Source organism: Cryptomeria japonica, chromosome 9, assembly GCF_030272615.1.
Source record: "Cryptomeria japonica chromosome 9, Sugi_1.0, whole genome shotgun sequence".
NCBI lineage: Eukaryota > Viridiplantae > Streptophyta > Pinopsida > Cupressales > Cupressaceae > Cryptomeria > Cryptomeria japonica.
The window spans coordinates 525,189,733-525,205,295 of NC_081413.1; positions in this window are offsets into that span (position 1 = coordinate 525,189,733).

The window sequence follows — 15,563 nt, forward strand, 5'->3', positions numbered from 1 at the left end:
TCTGAACACATACCGGGTTGGCAACCAAGTCTGGTTTTGTTTGAATTAAATTGTTGCATGCTGATCAAGTCTTCTAGGAGTTTACTACTATCAAGGATCTTATTTTTTGTCTTTAGATTCTTCACCTCTTGCTCAAGATTTTCGCATTCTCCATACTTTTTCTTTATTATTTCTTTCAGGATCTACTCTATCTTGTATGTTTCTTCAATCTTCTGTATCAAACCTTTAATACTCTCATTCGCCTGCTTCAACTAATGGTTAACCTACTTATGCCTCAATTTGAACTTCTGGATTTGTTCTCTTAGCTTTTGTACACATTAATTTGCCATCTTTACATTCTCTTTCAATTCTTTACTCTCTAATTCAACACTTTCCAAATCTTCAAGAGTTTTCTTAAAATCTTCATCCATTTGAAAGTCTTCAATCATGCATATAGGTGCCATGATTCAACCAATCACGGATCTCCCTCAAGCAGTTAAGCTTCCAAGCAAGGGACCAAATCTCTGATACCAATTGTTGATCAGGTTGAAAGCACCAAAATACTAAGAGGGGGTATGAATCAATATTCCCATATATTTAAAAACTTTCTTTTTAAATTTAACCTTCTACTGAAATATCAAACAAACTTAACTGATATGAAATAGCTAATGCAGAATAAACATGAAGAACACAACGACAAAATAATCACCAAATTTTATACGTGGAAAACACAAATGGGAAAAACCACGGAGAGTGTTGACTCTCAAGAGAATATAACTAGTTATATGGTGTTTACAAAAGGGGTGGCTCTCTGCCAGATCACAAAAGCGGCTCACTGTCAGACTGCTCACTACAAAGATACAAGGGATGACTTCTAGAATGCTCACTGCAATAGAAAAGGTTAAACTAAAAATAATTACATCTCCAAATGCATGAGATTAGTTCTAGGCTTAATCTTAGATTATAATTCACAAACCTTACAATAGATCCAGTTAGATATCTCTGTATAACTATCCTGTAGTAGGTCCGGTGAAGGACTACTGCACCACAAAACACTATCTCCCTTCATTGTCCGCAACTCACATTTCACACACTGCTATTTTCATTGTTAACTTTATTTTGCACAGTACACACCTTCATACCATCATTCCATGTTCATACTACTACATATGTGCATGCATATATATACCAAAGGACACAAATACAAAATAGTGTGTCGACCAAGCCCAACATGTCAATATGCTCATGGCGGCCTCTGCAAGATTTCTACATGCTTCCATCACATACTTCATTTGCCAATGCATATGTCAAGATTACTAGAATGGGGCAGGGTCATCTAGACCCAAGAATACCAACCCTTTATTATAAGATTAAGAACAATATCTCTAAAATGTAGAGTCCACACGAACCAAGAATAATGCAACACAAAACTCAAAGAGATACTATAGACATTTACCAAACACCTAATACCGAGAACATAAGTGATACCGAGAATTATGAGAACTCAAAATTTTGGAACAAGGATCTTCCAGAGATTTCCACAACACATTACCTCCATCATATTGCATCATAACATCTGACCACAACAACATTTGTTCATAACAAGAGAACTACACATACTGACTACACAAAACATCACATGCAACATCCAGACTAATATCCAGATCAATATGGGCCACATACACTGTTTGGTCCAAACCAAATAGCTGATTTGAGATCAATGACAACAATATTCACACAAGTCTAACATGGTATACTTGTTTAGATTCAACATATGTTGATCACCTGTAGTGATGATTTCTTTCTTCCCCACATCATATGTTTTCACAAGGATTCTCATGAAATCAACATATATGAAAACATCTGGGACCGTGAGCTTGCCAAGACTAAGCTCCCAACCATTCCTCATGGGGATTTTGGAAACCCTCTTCTGATACCAGTTCTAAAATAGGTCCCATCCTAACTCTGGGATCCTAGAATCCCTCACACCTTTAAGAGAGCCCAGTAATCTATCTTTAGGACCTCCTGGCCCATACACTTGGTGAGGAACTTGCCCACCTTGTAATTGTTTGATCAGATCCTCATCCATCTTCTTGGAAACCCTTTGACTCATCTTTGTTGATTACGGTTTCACTTCTCATAGCTAGGCTTTAACCAAATTCACTTCAATTCTACTCAATGCAATCCTTTGTCTCAGAACTCAGCTAAAACATACTATTACAACTATAGATGCACTATTTAGGAGTAATTCAACTTTTCAACTATTGAGAATAAGTTCTACTTTGTGCTTCATGTAGAAAAGCCCCGATTGTCACTTCAAGTTCACTTTGAGCTCAACTTAGTAACTTCACTTTGAATGCCAACACTTTTGTGACTTAAAATGAATATGTAGATGTTGTTATTAGCCTATGACATTTACTACCTCAACTACTGTAGTCATTTCGCCATTAATTTCAGCCCACACATGAAAGATTTTCATATTGGTAACCGTTTAAATTCTCAACATTGATCCACAACGATCGCACAATAATGGATGACCAGGATTAAAATATTGGGCATCTTATGTTCTTCATTAAGCCTAGCCACCATTTTGGGCCCACCTAGACATGTGTCATCACTGCGAAACATCAGACGTGTGACTAAGACCTAATAGTTCTAGTGCCCTAAGGATCCACTTCAATTAGAATTCTCTATGACATGTTGATGTGCTCCAAACTTTCCAATAGGCCCATCATGCATCAGACTACCTACATGCTCTTGGAGGCCTATTAGCTCTGACATGTTAGAGGGATTTGAAGCTTTGCTAGCCATTGATCTAGATCATCAGGAAAAGTAAAAAAATGAACCATGGACTTAGGGATAAAAAGAAAACTAGATGGGTGAATTACTAGGGAAAGGGGCTAGTGACCAATGAGACCTACTACCAGCCACCATTAAAATATCATGCAATGTTAAGGGGGAAAGATAGACTCTAAAACCAAAGTTTAGGGTTTAAGGCCTTTATAGGGTTTAAGATGGAAACCAAACCAGTGACACAAAGAAGGAATTGGACTAGAAAATTGGGTACTACTAGAAAGAAAACACACATACATGCATATGTGTATGCTTATGAAAGTCATATGCACACACACACACAATATTTAAAAATAAAAAATATTTTTCTAGAATAATACTTTCTCTTCAATTTTAGCATGTACCTTGTAGACAAATAAATGAGAAATAAATTCATTAGTACATGTTATATAAATAAATTGTTTTACTAAAGAAGCCATCAATTCGTACCATTGATAAATCGTTTTTACATAAAATTTATAAATTATCTATTATTCACATTCACTTTCATATTATAAATTATAACTCAAAGCAATATATATATATATATATATATATATATATATATATATGATGATGATGATGATGATGAAATAGTTTTGATAATTGGCAGACAACTGAGAGGGAGGGGAAACAATTGTCTCACAAACTTACACAATTTAAACTTATTCTCAGATCTGATAATTAAGCATGAAAGCACAAATCAGCAACACAACAAGAGCACACATAACACCGATATTTTTGACGTGGAAAACCCAATCAAGGAAAAAACCAAGGTGGGAGCCTACCCACAATATGATAATACTCTGCTAGAAGTATATGAAATATTATAATGAGGAATGCACATGCATTCAGGCATATTTCCTAGAGCTCAGTGCTCAAAAACAATAAGGGCTACAACCCACGGAAGACTCACTGTCCTACAAACATATTCAAATTACATTCAGAAGATCATGAACTGAAGGAATAACATCTCCTTAATGCCTATTTACATTTCCGGTTAAGCACATAACAACTTACTTCTTCTCACACTTCTTCTCTGCCTTCAAAATATGTATACATTCAGTACACTTATATTCTGATTCTCATCCATACACACACTCAATTACAAAATATTATATTTATTTATACATGACATCAACCTTATCAATGTTGGCTCAACTCTCATCACCTAATTACAAAAATATAACCACACATGCTACAAAATCAAATGCAAACCAAGCAATGTCAACTAAGATATAGCACAAACCCATATCACATGCCTCAAATACGACACACCTATTGGCAACAACAATGAAGGAAAACTAAGAGGGGGGGGGTGAATACATTTTTACCAAATTAAACAATTTAAGCACAATCTCAGATCTGATCAACTACAACAAGAATAAAGATACAGACAATAACAACAACACACACAACACCAATATTTTTGACATGGAAAACCCGGTTAAGGAAAAAAACACGGTGGGAACCTATTGGCCATTTGGAGGAATTGATTATGTGTTGCATAGATGTCAACACTAGTTGTTTTTGTTGTTTACTGATATCCTTTTGGTCCTGATAGGTTGTTTGGTTTCTGGTTGGATTAAATCATGATGATCCGGTATACTCCAGTATGCTTTGGCTATTGAAATTGGCTTAGATTTGCTATTCATTCTACTTAGATTCATGTTCAGTTAGTTGGTTTTGATTTGGTGATCAGATTTTATCTTATATGCTAGTAAGCTTGGTTTGTTGATCTGGTGAGGGTTTCATCGGTAGAGCTTTGTTGAAGATACTTTGATGTTATGCATAAGTGGTGTCGGTGCGGCTTCTAGTAGAGATTCAGGATGCTGATAGTGATTGTCTTTGAGACTTGGTTGATTGGGATCATTGCTTTAGCATGTGTGGACCTAAATTGGATCCGATACTATCTAGGTTATGGACTGGCTTAATGTAAAGTGTTGTTGGGACTCCTCGATGTGTTTCCAGGATGTCTTATGGGTTGGATATTATTTGTTTGGTCTCAAGCCAACATGTTTTGTAATTATGTAATTTATTTATTGTCTAGTGGCCGACCTTATTGTTTATGGTTGAGGGTTTGTATATATATGATGTAAGATCTCATTATAGATCAAGTAAGAGATATGAAAGGATGTATGCGAGTGAATAATGTAATAATCATTCATGTAGAGGATTTGGTCAATCATTGGTGATCGAGTTGGATTTATGCAAGAGGATTAAGTCCTCTGGTATTGAGCTTAACTGGAACTGTACTCAGGCATATGAGATGCTATCATTGTATTTCATTCTTTCTTCTGAATTGTAGTCTAGATTTTAATGTAGTTAGTGAGACTCCTTTTGTAATTAGCAGTGTGCTCTAGGCTATTGGCCTTCCTGCAAGTTCAGGCCCCTTAATTTGTAATCACATACTTACTTTAAAGCGGAAAATCGAACCCTAGGTGTTCCCCCACTCCAAGGAGAGAGAAAGGGGGTCACTACGATTGATGGTTTTCACTTAGGAGAGACTTTACATTCAAAAGAGGGGTTGAAACTCACAAGATCCAATTCCACACAATGCAAGATTGAATTCTAAATGAGTTTCAAGGGTTGAGACATCAAGGATACCCTCTTTTGTAAAGAATGTAGATAGAAGGATTGAACTAGGAGTGTATGTAAAAGTAAGAAAGATGCGCTTGTAGACGGAGATAGGGACACGGGATGAAGCTACAGACCTGAAATTAGTAGTAAAATGTCAAGATGATGTTGTCCTACGAGTTTGAGCCAAAGTTGATGGGACAATGGTGCCCGGAGTGCACACGGTCCTCCGAAAAATCCGCGAAACGAAGGGGGATCTATTCGTCTCTGCACAAGGATTCCAGATCTTCAATTATAGCCGCATACCTGCAACCTACACACAAAAAAGAGAGGACGATTGGGGGGTTAGGGATTAGGGGTTTGCCTTCAGGTCAAACCCCAGTTTTGGAATTAACCAAGAAATGAGAATGTTGCAAATGTAAATGTTTGTAATGTAATCAAGTACTGATACCTTGTTGTAAGAATGTTTGTATTCTTACATGCAAAGGTGTAATGATGTTGTATGTTGTATGTTGTAGGCGATCTCCTCTTCAATGGTTGAATCCTTATCTTGAATGCAACACCTAGCCTTGAATGGAGACCTAGAATGCTCAATTGCTTGAAGGAATGCTTGGATGCTTGAATGTTTGAATGTTTGCCTATCGCTTCCGCCTCTTGCCCATATATGTTTTTCCTCCCCTTTTTGGGAGGGGAAATGTAGTTTATATACTTGTCAATTAGGGTTAGGAGACTGATTTTTCCGACCTTAGGCCGACCTAGGAGCATTATTTTCCAAATTGCAAACTTGAAGACCCAATGCCCAATAAGAGACCGGGCCCAAAATAGGGCCAGGGACCAGGGCGCTGGGCACCATGGTCCTGAGGGACCAGGGCGCTAGGCGCCATGGTCCTAAAGGACCAGGGTGCTGGGCACCATGGTCCCACCTCCCGGGACAACAGGGTGCAAGGAGGATCAGGCCAAGGTGCAGAAAGATGCAGTTTTTGATGTCGTAAACAGGTTTCGGGGTCTCCATTCAGGTTCAACGTTGTGCCGCCATCGTGAAGACCCAAATGTAGTCAAAATTGCAAGTGTCACAATTTTACGATGCTACATTTAGCCCCCACTTTAGCAGGAGTATAAGTGTACGCCCATACTTCTGGTAAAGTACAAGGAAACAACATTGAAAGACTTTCACCATGTCAAGGAGGCAAGATACACCAAGCCCCCAATGGACTAAGGATCTTATGACTTCGATTGACAAAGTAAAAGGGAAGATCACGAGGGAGAACCATGACTGTCAGTATTAAGGTTCCCTCACTATGAGTCATGCAAGAAAAATACCAAAAATTTTCAAGGCAAAGCTAAGTTCGCCAATAAATTTTCAAGTATCTTGAAGAGATATGAACGGAGTGTATGCCCCCTATGTTAGAGCGATTGTACACGCCTCATCAGGGGTGATTGCTTTAAGGTAGTGATACACATAAGAAATGAGAAGGGAAAGGAGCATGTTATCACAAAGATTTAGCCCCCAAGTGTGAGATAAACCCAAGGATAAAAAACACAAAGCACGAGGTGACTTCGCTTTCCTTGGGGTCAGTATGCTATATGATAATTCATGTATATCATATGTATGTATGCACAATTGTTCTTCATTCCCCAATCAAGGAAGGTCACCTAGAAGAAGGGAGCACATGTTTCTTTTGAGTCAACATGAGAGAGACCAAAAGAGATCTCAATGCTTTGCATCATCCTCAAGTAGACAACACTAAGGACAACAAATAGAAGAATGAGAATAACACATAGAAGAAGTAACAAAAGAGATCAAGAGAGGAGGAGAGAGTCTGCTATGCTAATGAACTAGTCTAGCACGTCATCCACCCCCCGATCTTGCTGATCAATATTTCGAGAAGGCAGGAAACACGCTAGAGGAGGAACATCCAACACAGTAGATGGAGCTATCACAAGATCCAAACAAGGGCTATGTTCATGTTCCAGGCCACGTTGTTCTTGTCTAGGAGCTAGGATAAGTGCTTTAGAAAATTCGTTAGATAAATGGTTATCAATATCAACATATTCATATTCACTATCAGAAGAAAGAGGAGTAACATTTTCATCATGAATAACATTTTCATCTATATCATCATCAAGATTTATAAAAATAGGATCTTTAACTCGCACAGGATCAAAACCATCATGCATCTTATGTTTAGGAGATTTTGACTCAATTTTCGACTAAGGAGAAAATGGAATAATGCTAGCTGAAGGTGTTTTTGGGGATTGCAAAGTTTGGGAAACAACTGCACGAGCTCTAAGATGACACTTTCGTCGGCGTTCACGCACAGAACGATTTCATCTAGTCTTAGTAGGAAGTTGAGAAGATTGAGGAGGAGGAATTTTCTCATCCTTATCACTTGGGTGTTTAGGTTGTGGTCTCTTAGGTTGAATAATAGGAGAAGAGGAAGGTCTCTTCTCTCTATAAGAGGAAGGAGGAGGAACTGCTCCATATAAAGGACGAATATCTGGTTTAGGAAGGAGGCCAAGTCCATCATGACGAGGAGGTATAGGTCTATCTTTAGAAAGTTTATTAGTCATAGACATAGTCACATCCATAGGGATGGGTTGGGAATCTTCTTGAGGAAAGACATTAGTTTTATCTTTCAAAGGAAGAACTTCCTTCTCAAGAATGATAGGAATATCAAGTTTGGGTGTTCTAGGTTCACTTAGAGATAGGATCATATCTTTTTTCCACTTTTGATAAGATTTGAAAAGATGATCACTTCGCAGTGGAAGAGATTGAAATTGTTTAGGCCAAAAATAATCAATAGGAACGCTAGAAGTTCTTTCAGCTGGTTTAAAGAGACTATGATTGACAGTAACAACTTCACCATTATGGGGAAATTTCAAGCACTTGTGAATAGGAGAAGCAATAGCTTTCATGGAAGATAGCCAAGGATAGCCTAGCTTCACACGAAATTGTTCGAATGATGGAATAATAGCAAAGCTCACATTAAGGGATTTGTTATGGACCTCAATAGGTAATGTAATAGAACCAATTGTAGGAGAAGAAAATGCATCAAATAATTTCACAACCACATTTGTTTTGTCATAGATCACTTGATTCAATTGCAAAGTAAAAAGAAATTCTTCAGTAATGACATTAACCATACAAGAAGGATCAATAAGCACTCCACGGCAAGGTGTATTCTTGACTTTTGCAATGATATATAAAGGACCATCAGGTGCCCTGATAGTTTCACTAGAATCAAATGTGATGGAAGGTTCTTTAGGGATTTTCTGCTGCTCCACAAAGTTAATCACATTCGGAGTCATAGACACAAGACCATCAGGTGAGAAAGAGGAATCATTAGTCTCAATCACATTAGAGGTATGAGAAGGTAATGGATCAGTAAAAATCTTAAGATTTTGGTTAGGAAGAGCTACAGATGTGTTGCCTTTATCATTCACACCTGAAACAGAGATAGTATTATTATCAATCAAATCTTGAATTTTACCCTTTAAAGCAAAACATTTTTTCGTATCATGCCTCGATTGACAATGAAATTGACAAAAAGATTTGTTATCAAAATAGGGTGAATTAATCTTTGCAGGATCTATTTGCTTTATAGGAGGGAGAGTAAGCACATTTTGTTCTAATAACTTATTCATAATACTATGCAATGATTCATTCAAAGGAGTAAACTTTCTTTCTTTCTTGAAAAACTTAGAAATAGGAGGCACACCTGATGCTGCATTCACATTGTTGTTGATGATGTTTTCATTGAACTTAATGAACCCTCTATTCGGTTTAAACTTCCCAAATGGTTGTTGACTACTATCACCCTTATCACTTGGAGCCATAGGATTTGCTTGTTCCATTTGACTCGCAGTCAGTTGATAATTGTGAAGAGTTGCACACAACTGTTGGAAAGAAGTAAACTCAGAAAACAGAAGTTTTTCTCTAATATCTTTTTGTAAATTAGAAATAAAGATTCTTTGAATATCATTGTCAGGTACTGGAAAAGAAATTTGAACACACAAATGCTTATATCTACCAATGAAATTAGTCACTTTTTCTTTAACACCTTGTTTACAATGCATTAAATCAATCAAAGTAACTTTAGGACTTATATTGTTTTGAAATTGTTGGATAAAAGAATTTGCAAGTTGTTGGAAAGAAGTAATCGAATAGGAAGGCAATGAGCAATACCATTGTAGAGCCTTATCTCTTAATGTTCTAGTAAACAGTTTTGCAAGCAACCTTTGGTCATGAGTAAAATCGGTACATATTGTTTGAAAGGTCTTAACATGTGTTAGAGGATCACCTTTACCATTATAAAGTTCCAACTACGGGATTTCAACATGCTTAGGGGGGATAGCTCGAACAATGTCAAGAGAAAGTGGGCTCGCAACATCAAATGTGGGCACACTAAACTTAGATTGATTCATAGAGGCAATTTGTTGCTGTAAAGAAGAGACAGTTTGTACAAGATTGTTAATGGTCGCTTCAGTCAAAGAGTTCATATTAGACATGTTAGATTGTGATGGAGGTATTATGTTATTGAAAGAAGGTATTGATTGAGAGTAAGGTGGCAGTACACTATGATAGTTAGTCATAGGAGATGATTGGAAAAAAGGAGCACTACAAGGAGGAATGGAATGGTTAAATGAATTGCCCCCTTGTGTCATGTTCATTTGTGGAGATGTAATAGGGACACTCATTGAAGGAATGAATGAGGAAGTCAGATTGAATGAAGTAAGAGGGTTGATTGAAGAAGAAGGATTGCCCCCATGACTGGTGATCATAGGTGGAATGTTTTGTATTGAAGTAGTCATTATGTTTGATGTAAAAGTAGGTATACTAGCAATAGAAGTTGTCAAAGAGGTAGAATGATTGACTTGAGTAGGAGGTTGTGTATAACCTAAAGTTTCGGCACAACTCTTCATAGGCATCACATTCGAATCCACGATGTGTGCAATACTATGCAAAATATCAATTCCATTCTTATCACTTTGAACCATACGTTTTAGACCCTTAATTAATGAAAGAGCTTCACTATAGGGGTATTCTTGAGACATCCATTGCTGAAAATCATCAAATTGGTTATCCAATTTTGAAAGTTGTTCTACAGAAACCTCATGGAGAGCTTCTTCATCATTAAGAGGATTAGAGGAATTACCCATGTCCTCGTTAAAAAGGCCATTCAAATTAGGTTCCATCTCCTCGGTAATTAAACCTTGGAAAGACTTAATTCTAAGGCTTCGTCTAACGGGAATAGTGTAAGTAGGGCTTATTGTTGTAAAACTCATGCACGACTTGCAAGAAAGGTAGGCACAATTGAAAATTAGGGCCAAGGGGGTAGCACTTAATTTTAATTGTTATCTTGAAAATTGAGATCTTGAATTTTGAATTTATTTTCGAATTTAGAGGTAGCAAATTTCAATAAAATCAGCCAATCTCCTAGATTTAAGCTGTTAAATGCAATCATGACAATCTTCCGAAGTTTCAGAAAAAATGTCAGGGACCGTGGCGAACGGAGTGCACACAGTCCTTGCAACTTTTTTCGAAATTTTCAGGGATGAAAGTTATGATGATTTTAAAGCTAATCTGAAAAAATTGAGTGATTTTACGATCTGTAGATAGGCCAGATTAAAGTTGCAATCTCAAAATTGAACCCTACCAAGATTGTTGAAAAATGCAAAATTTGAATTTTGAAAAAGAGAGGGAAACTGAAATTTTGAATTTTATGATTTTAGAGGGAATACTGAAAGCAATGCAAGCTTTGAAATTTAAAAGTTGACTCAATTTCATGCAAAATTCAATTTTGAAAGCAGAAATCAAAGTTGTTGCAATTAAACACTTAATTTCAAAAGTCACAAATTGCAAAAAAATTGAATAAAGCACTGAAATTTCGAATGAATGCCAACACACTTTTCAGATTTAGGACTGTAAGAAACACAATTTTAACACAAAATTTCAATTTCAACAGTTTTTGAATGATTATAAGCCTTTATCCAAGCAATCACTAGACCAACTTTGACTTTAATTTTGAAAGTGTTAGAATTGATGAAATCAGCCAAGATTCTGGATTCTAGCAGAAAAATACAGTAAGGTTTAGCTCCCGAAATTTCAGAAAAAATGTTGGGGACGATGGCGCTCGGGGTGCACACGGTCCTCGCAACTTTTTTCAAAATTTTCAGGGATGAGAGATATTATGATTTTGTTGCGGAATCCAAAGTTACAGCCGATTTGGAGGTGTTTTGATCAGTGAAATCGTCGGTCAAAGGTTGAATCAAGAGGGTTTTAAAAATTAGGGTTTTGACACTTAACCACTTAATTTTTCAGAGTTAAAGCACAAATATGATTTCACAATTTGCAATAGAAGGGTAGATCTGAAACAAGCATTAACAATTAAACATTTCACAAGCTCAATTACTAAAAAGAAAATTTAGGGTTTTTATGCAATTAACCTCTAAAATTTGCAAAAGATCAAACATGGAAATGTAATTAAGGAAGAAATTTTTTTTCAGATCTAACCATGAATAATTAGAATTTAGGATGTTCACGTCGGGTTCACCAAAATGTAAAGCGGAAAATCGAACCCTAGGTGTTCCCCCACTCTAAGGAGAGAGAAAGGGGGTCACTAGGATTGACGGTTTTCACTTAGGAGAGACTTTACATTCAAAAGAGGGGTTGAAACTCACAAGATCCAATCCCACACAATGCAAGATTGAATTCTAAATGAGTTTCAAGGGTTGAGACATCAAGGATACCCTCTTTTGTAAAGAATGTAGATAGAAGGATTGAACTAGGAGTGTATGTAAAAGTAAGAAAGATGCACTTGTAGACGGAGATAGGGACATGGGATGAAGCTACGGACCTGAAATTAGCAGTAAAATGTTGAGACGATGCTGTCTTGTGAGTTTGAGCGAAGGTTGACGGGACGATGGCGCCCAGAGTGCACACGGTCCTCCGAAAAATCCGCGAAACGAAGGGGGATCTGTTCGTCTCTGCACAAGGATTCCAGATCTTCAATTACAGCCGCGTACCTGCAACCTACACACAAAAAAGAGAGGACGATTGGGGGGTTAGGGATTAGGGGTTTGCCTTCAGGTCAAACCCCGGTTTTGGAATTAACCAAGAAATGAGAATGTTGTAAATGTAAATGTTTGTAATGTAATCATGTACTGATACCTTGTTGTAAGAATGTTTGTATTCTTACATGCGAAGGTGTAATGATGTTGTATGTTGTATGTTGTAGGTGATCTCCTCTTCAATGGTTGAATCCTTATCTTGAATGCAACACCTAGCCTTGAATGGAGACCTAGAATGTTCAATTGCTTGAAGGAATGCTTGGATGCTTGAATGTTTGAATGTTTGCCTATCGCTTCCACCTCTTGCCCATATATGTTTTTCCTCCCCTTTTTGGGAGGGGAAATGTAGTTTATATACTTGTCAATTAGGGTTAGGAGACTGATTTTTCCGACCTTAGGCCGACCTAGGAGCATTATTTTCCAAATTGCAAACTTGAAGACCCGATGCCCAACAAGAGACCGGGCCCAAAATAGGGCCAAGGACCAGGGCGCTGGGCACCATGGTCCCACCTCCCAGGACAGCAGGGTGCAAGGAGGATCAGGCCAAGGTGCGAAAGATGCAGTTTTTGATGTCGTAAACAGGTTTCGGGGTCTCCATTCAGGTTCAACGTTGCGCCGCCATCGTGAAGACCCAAATGCAGTCGAAATTGCAAGTGTCACAATTTTACAATGCTACACTTACTACATAAGTATTATCTAATTGTGGGTAGGCTTCCCACTGTGGTTTTTTCCTTTACCGAGTTTTCCACGTACAAATATTAGTGTCATGTGGATGGTATCTATTCTCTAATTGTTTCTTGTGCTTAATTGGTATATCTGCTATTTCGGTAATTGGTTTATGCATTCTGGTATTGATCTTATGTGTTCTGGTATTAAAGTTTTAATTGCTTAAGGTTTCGGTAATCTAGTGACAACTGATTCACCCCCCTCTCTCAATTTTCTTTTGGTCATTTGAACTATCTAACAAGAACCTACCCACAATAAGATGATACTCTACAGTAGTATGTGTAAGTATTACAATGGGGAATGCACATGCATTCAAGCACACTACCTAGAGATCATTGCTAAAAATATAATAACCCAAAAGGCTCCAAACCTCAAGGAAGGTTCACTACCTTACAATAATATTCAGACTACAATCTGGATTACATGAACTACAAAGATAGCATCTGTTAATGCCTGATGATAGTTTCGGATAAGCTCATTTATCTACCCTACAACAATCTCTTCTCAATACACCATATCGAAGGATAATTTCACTTATTTTCACATACACCACTCTCTCATAATGCAAACACAAAATCAACACCCAAATTACATGAATATAACACCTACTTATACAATTCACCAACCTTGACTATAAGGTCGGCCAAACCCTCAACCCTCAATTACAAAATTACATCACATGATACATAAATCAACCACTAGATCAATACAATACCATAGACGATATAGCATGGACCTAAATCAACTCCTCAAACATGCATCACCACCGAAAATCTCGCCAAGATCAATCGCAACACGCTACACCATTGAAAATGCCACATAACACAAAGAATATCACTGGACCTAAAAGATCTTCAAGAACGTGCACAAGGATCAATGCAAACCACCAAAATAAATAAAACACAATCAAGAAACACCAACAAGCACATTAGAACCATCCACAACAGCTACACCAATACCACTTAATCAAGTCTTCATCGATCAACATGCTAACACTCATGAACACTTAACAACAACAATTCGGACTAGAAAGATAACTTCCAGAGAACCAAATCACAAACCATCTGAAATGAAGATACACATGAATATTCAAAACACTCTCCCAAATCCGCAACCAAAGATATGATCATATCGGAGCACAACAAATTAAATGTCGGACTCTGCCAACTACAGAGCACATAAGAACAATCTTCATATAAGAATCCACAACTCAACCAAATCACCACATAGCATCATGGAATCAATAAATAATAAAGTATCTCTAGTCGATTCAGCATCCCAAATAGATAAACCAACCAGATCAACTCAATGTAATCACCGGATCACCAAACAACTCTCTGCAATACCAAAACACATGAATATGTTGATATTAATGACAACAACATATCCTAGCAGAAGCAATATCCAACAACACCTCCAAGAATTATGCATCAAACATCCACAACACACTACAAGTATCTGGTCAGCCACAAATATGAAGAACACAAACACACCAGAGAAAATCATCAATTACGCACACAACGACCAATGTGGACCACCAACACAAAAGGCACATGGTCCAGAAACATCCACAAGCATCATGAATTACAACCGCAACATCTGCACATACATGATTAATAGAATCACATCATCATTATACTGAACTTCAAGAACACTAGCTGCAATGACTATCAACCTTGAAAAATAGCTTGCAGAGCTCCACATCATGAACCACTTGAATTGAAGATACACATCGACGTCCCAAATATTCCCCCAAATCTGTAGATCAAGATATTACAATGCGAAGCAGTGCAAATCAAAGTATTGAACACTGTCATTACTGAACAACAGAAAAACTAGCCACAACATATATACTCATAACGCACTCAAATATTCATGCAAACCTCTGAAAATTATACTGAATTATCTATGCACAAACCTCTGCAAACCCTTTAATCCGCAAACTCTGATCATCACAATATAGAACAAACCAACTCACTGAACTTCACTGCATCATTGTCACAAATAGAGAAATATGTTGACATTAATGACAACACATCTCTCAAGCACATATTTGTAGCATACATCCAACAATATCTCCAAACAACCAACAGTCTCCCCCTTTGGCATTGATGGCAACATATGATGTGAAAAACAATCAATGACAAAGAAAAGGAAAATATCTCTCCCCAAATCTCTTATGATACTCTCTCCCCCTAAACTCTTCACAATTTTTTACATGTATCTCTCCCTCTTTGATATCAATGGAAAAGGCACATATTTGTACCATAGAACACAACACAAAATTGACTTATTGACTACTCCCCCTAAGTAGCAGCCTCCACACATCAATCTGGATCACAAGATATGACTGTGAAATGCACTAGACTGATGCATAC